Genomic DNA, 5150 nt, shown 5'->3' on the forward strand with positions numbered 1-5150 from the left:
CAGCCATATGTGTGCACTCCTGGCAGGTGGAGCGGTTCCCCTTCTCCCCAATTTCCCCCTCCTTCCAGTTAGTCCCTGACACCTTCCCCGCCCCCCTGGCCCCCCCTTCTGTACCATGGAAACTGCTCTCTTGGCCTTTCCCTATAGCAAAAGGGGAGTGTTCCATTGGCCCCAGCTATTTCCTGTTCTTTTTATCTTGGGTGGTTCATAAATCCTGTTGTTTTCACTCAGGAATCCTGTCTCCTCCTCCTGGACCCATTTCTTCTTTTCATGAGAGTGCATGTGGGTGGGGGTGGGTGGTTAGAAAAGTCAGGCCGGGAGACACAGCCCCATGGCTGAATGAGAGGCAGTGTTCCTCTCTTGTTTTAACCAAGGACACCTCTGAAAGGGGTACCACTCCCATTCCTGTTACTAATAATTGCTGCCCATATTAACCCAATTCGGAGGTCATGCTCTATCCAGCGCCTGGGGTGAGGGGCTTAGGGAGGCTGGTGGGGTACTGATTAAGAATATCCCAGCTCTGTCAATGACTACCTCTGTGATCTCGGGGGAATTGCTTAATTCATTAATTAATTGCATTATCTCAGGTGGCCCAGATCATGGATGCTAACAACACCTGTCTCCACAGGATTGTCGTGAGAGTCAGCACAAAGCATTTAGAATGGTGCCTGATGGGTGGTCAGCGCTCAGTGAATATGAGGTCCTACTGATAGGTGTTATGTTACCTCTCAGGGGTCAGGTGTGGTCCTTAGCTTGGGAGGTTCAGAAGCTGTCAGTGCACCCAGGGTACTGTGTTCTGGCAAAGTCTATGTGAGAAGTCCAGTTACCAATAGATGGTTTCTTGGTGAACATGGACGTAGAGCTGGGTGGAGGGCAATGAGCAGCAGGCGGCTCATGTGGCCTCTTTCTAGCACAGGAACTGGCCCGGAAGCTCCCTGTGGCTGGTCCAGGAGCCCTACTCCCCTGAACGCATGCACGCATGCAGAGGGAGACTGATCTGACTGCAAACATCTGCTGACTCCAACATCCTCCAGGGCTGAGCTGGTTGACTTGACTGGCGCAACCCCAGTAGCTTTAGGGCGTCCTTTCGGATTCACCCTTGGTTAGAGAAAAGTCTCCCTGGAGCAAGGAGGCCTCATCTTCATTCAGGGCTACGTAGAGGCTCCCAGGCTTGTCAGAACTGCTGAGCACAGCGGGAGACACCCTGAAGGGCCAGCTGTCAGACTCGCTCCCCCTCTGTCCTCTCTGGCTCTTGAAGAGACTTCCTTCCCACAGCTCACAGCACACACACACAGGCCCCTGCTCTGGACAAGCCTTCTCGAGTGGGGAGGTCACCCTAGTTACACTGATGTTTGCTTGGGTGTTGCCTAGAGCTCAGTTCCCTGGGGTATGACTCCTGATGCAGATGGCTGAGCTCATGCAGCATGCAGTGATATTTCCCCTCCTTTTTTAGGTTAGGGGCACTTTGCAATCCTCAGATATGACTTCCTGATTGCCTTTGTTTTCCAGTAATTAATACTTTTTGTTAACAACAAAAGCTGCATGTATCAGTTAGCTAGTATACTAATTGGGTGATTTTCTTGCATTATCTTTAATCCATACAACAACCCAATTCCACTTTTACCTATAGGTGAGGAGACTGAAGCTCAAAGGGACCCATAAAATCAGTAAATTGGCCCAAAATCTGTGGGTGCTTGTTTTGTGTGTGTGTGTTTTTTTTTGGCATTGCTTCAAGATGGTGCATATTTTCTCCCGAGTTGGAATGAAAAAAATTTGAATTTACCTTTTATCTTCTAAAAACAAACTCTTGAAAACACTTTGAAGACCAAAGCTGGTAAACCCAGATATTTTGATTTGCACAAGCCTGGATTTTGCAAGGACAAAAAGTTTATGTTTTGCTTCATTTGTCTTTTTGCTTGGCATATCTGAAATCCAAGGCCTTTATCAAAGAGAACCATGGGAATCAACGGCTGAATGGCGATGGTTTGAAAGCAGGTAATGTCCGGGTGGGAGATGATGTCTGAAGAAGGCAGTGGCCAAGGATGGACAGGAGAGATATTCAGGGGTAGAATCAATAGACGTGATTAAGTGATATGGGCTGCTGTCCAAGTGTCTTCACTTAGGCCGTCACTCCAGCCTCCAGTGTGGCCATTCCCCTGGCCGTGTCTGCTCTCGCTGGTTCCTGAATGTTCTTGCTCTGTCCGGGCTCCATGCCTCTGCATGTGCTGTGCTGCCTGCATGTGCTGATCATGCCAGAAATCTTGGGGTTCTTTGTCTGTCTCCCCAGCTAGAGAACGAGCTCCTTGAAGGAAGGTGCTGAGTCTCTTCTCTCGGAATCCCAGCCTCTGGCACAAAGCCTCAGGCACCACGAATGCTTGTTGAGCGGATCAATACATTAAAAAAGGATGCAGGGTGAAGAGGAAAGGAAGTAAAGGGAGAAAGAATGAAGACATCGGGGGCCGCCATCAGATCTTATTATAATCACTCCTCTCTCTGATGTTACATGTTAATCCTCATCAGAGTGAGGCATGAGAGTGATCCGATGAGCAGGTGCCTCTGCGAGCTGCTGGAACTCGAGCCAAAACGAACGGGGATGGTTCATCCTGTCATTCTGCCCCGACAGTTTCCGTGAGACTCGATCCCTAGGGGCAGTGCCTTCTGCAGACATTGATGTGGGTGTGAGCCGGGGCACTGAGAACCAAGAGAGAGGTAACAAGACGAGGTGGACAGAGCCCTGACGACCTGTCCTGAGTCCTGAGCTCCAGTCCTGGATGCCCAGACAGCTGGTGAGCTGGGCTTTCTGACAGGCTCCTGCCAATTGACATTCTAAAAATCTCTATTTGCTTCGACTTCTTCTGTTCTTTCTTTGCTACTTCCACACTCACTGATCCCCCAGGTCCTCAGGAGACCAAATTGTAAGCCAGAGCAGGAGATAGGGCTTGAATTAATTTCAGTGTCTTTGTGTCTTGCAGTAACAGAAAATCTTGCATCTTAAATCCTGTTTGTCTAAGCGGCTATATTTTCTTATGTATTTTCCCCCCATCAGTTAATTGTGTGTGTTTTTAAAAATATATGCCATCAGTTAATTCTGAAGGAAAAGATTGATAGAGAGAGCATCAGACATTGTTTTCTCTAATGTTCCACATGTTCTAGGTTAAGTCCCTGCAGCAACAAACTCACCTCCTATTTCTTTTGTGACAATGACTGTAATTAAGCACTACAGCTCTCATCTCACAGTGGGGCAGGCAGAGAGCTTGCTCAGGGCTGTGTAACTATGACACCCGGGAACAGGTCCATAGCTGTCCCCATTCCATGTGGTCAGTGGCTTGGGTGGTTGTATTTTCTTTCTTCTTTCTTTCTTTTTTTTTTTTTTTTTAACATAAGGACTCTTATTTATTTATTTATTTTTAAAATATATTTTATTGATTTTTTACAGAGAGGAAGGGAGAGGGATAGAGAGTTAGAAACATCGATGAGAGAGAAACATCCATCAGCTGCCTCCTGCACACTCCCTACTGGGGATGTACCCGCAACCAAGGTACATGCCCTTGACCAGAATTGAACCTGGGACCCTTCAGTCTGCAGGCCGCAGGCCAGTGCTCTATCCACTGAGCCAAACCAGTTAGGGCAGTTGTATTTCCTTTATCCTTTGTGTTTTGGTAGCGATCTGGAAAGTACCTCCTGGTTCTTCTGGCCTTCCGCCGTCCTAACCTCTCATTTCTTCCTCCTTAAAATGAAGGGTGGGCTTGGAATAGCTTGAGTCCCTGGGACCCTGGAGGCAAGGATCCAGGAGGCCGGGCCTGAGGGTCAACCTACTGCACTGAATGAGCAAGAAGGCCCCCCCCCCCCCCCCATTCAGCTTTGAGGAGGAAATGGCCAGGAAGCTGGCAGCTCACTTGCTCTGGGCCAGAATGCTAGCAGCGCAGCTGGTTCGGCTGGCCGTCTCATGCTGATCACAGGCTCCGATGGGCAATTATACGTGTCTTTGATTAATAAAAAATGGGGTGATAATGAATACTTAATTAACGCAGCCTGGCCAGGAGGCTCTTTCAGAACCTGGGCTGGGGGTGAGGCAGGAGGTACTCAAAGGGGTCCTGGGAGGCGAAGAGGTAGGGCACCCCCAGGGGGTGTTCTGGAAAGCTGTCCAGTCCTGGTCCCTGGGGCTCTTTGGATTCTGTGCTGGCAGATCGGCTGTGCTTGGGATTTGCTGGCCACCCTGGGAGCATGAGATTAGGAGAGAGTTAAGCTGGTAGGCAAATGGGGAAAGGTGTGTTCTGTGCCCTCCCATGTGGCCAAAGAAAAGCACAAGGCAGAGGGAGTGTGTGTGTCCGTGTGTCTACAGGCGGCTGTGTGTCCTCTGTGTGTGTGCTGTGAGTTTGGTCGGGTGGGTTCTGTGGGTCTGCTGTGCCTGTCATGGTATTGGCGCTAACTTGGTTGGGAGGGAGGAGAGGCCAGGGACCTGGGAGGCTGAAAGAGCATCAAAAGAGATGAAAAGGGCCCTAGCTGGTTTGGCTCAGTGGATAGAGCATCAGCCTGCGGACTGAAGGGTCCCAGGTTCGATTCCAGCCAAGGGCACATGCCTGGATTGCGGGCTTTATCCCCAGTGGGGGATGTGCAGGAGGCAGCCAATCAATGATTCTCATCATTGATGCTTCTATCTCTCTTTCCCTCTCCCTTCCTCTCTGATATATTAAAGAGAGAGAGAGAGAGAGAGAGAGAGAGAGAGAGAGAGAGAGAGAGAGAGACATGAAAAGGGCCCTAGCTGGTTTGGCTCAGGGGATAGAGAGAGCCTACTGAAGGGTCCCAGGTTCGTGTAAGAGGCAGCCAATCGATGTGTCTCTCTCACATCGATGTTTTGCTCCCTCCCTCTCCCTTCTTCTCTCTCTAAAAAATCAATAGAAAAATATCCTCGGGTGAGAGTTAACAAAGAGGGGGGAGCGGTGGTGGCGCCGCTGGGGTTGGAGGGAGAGAAAGGAGAGAAGATCCGAGAGCAGGAGTCCAGAGGTGGGAGAGGCTGCGGGCAGCGGCTGCGGGCGAGCAGAAGGAAGTGATGGAGAGCGGGAGGAGGTGTAACCGCCGACACGGCCCCGCCTGTGCCTGTCTGGGTCCTTCCGGCTCCGCTGGAGGTGGGACAGCGACAGGACTGGGCG

General features: G+C 50.3%; 1 protein-coding gene across 1 annotated transcript in view; it reads right to left on the minus strand.

Moving 5' to 3' along the window:
- The window catches only part of SMTNL1 (smoothelin like 1), a 208942-nt gene that overhangs the window by 95420 nt on the left and 108372 nt on the right, over positions 1-5150 (minus strand). The window lies entirely within an intron of this gene.

This window comes from Myotis daubentonii, chromosome 9, assembly GCF_963259705.1.
Source record: "Myotis daubentonii chromosome 9, mMyoDau2.1, whole genome shotgun sequence".
Classification (NCBI taxonomy): domain Eukaryota; kingdom Metazoa; phylum Chordata; class Mammalia; order Chiroptera; family Vespertilionidae; genus Myotis; species Myotis daubentonii.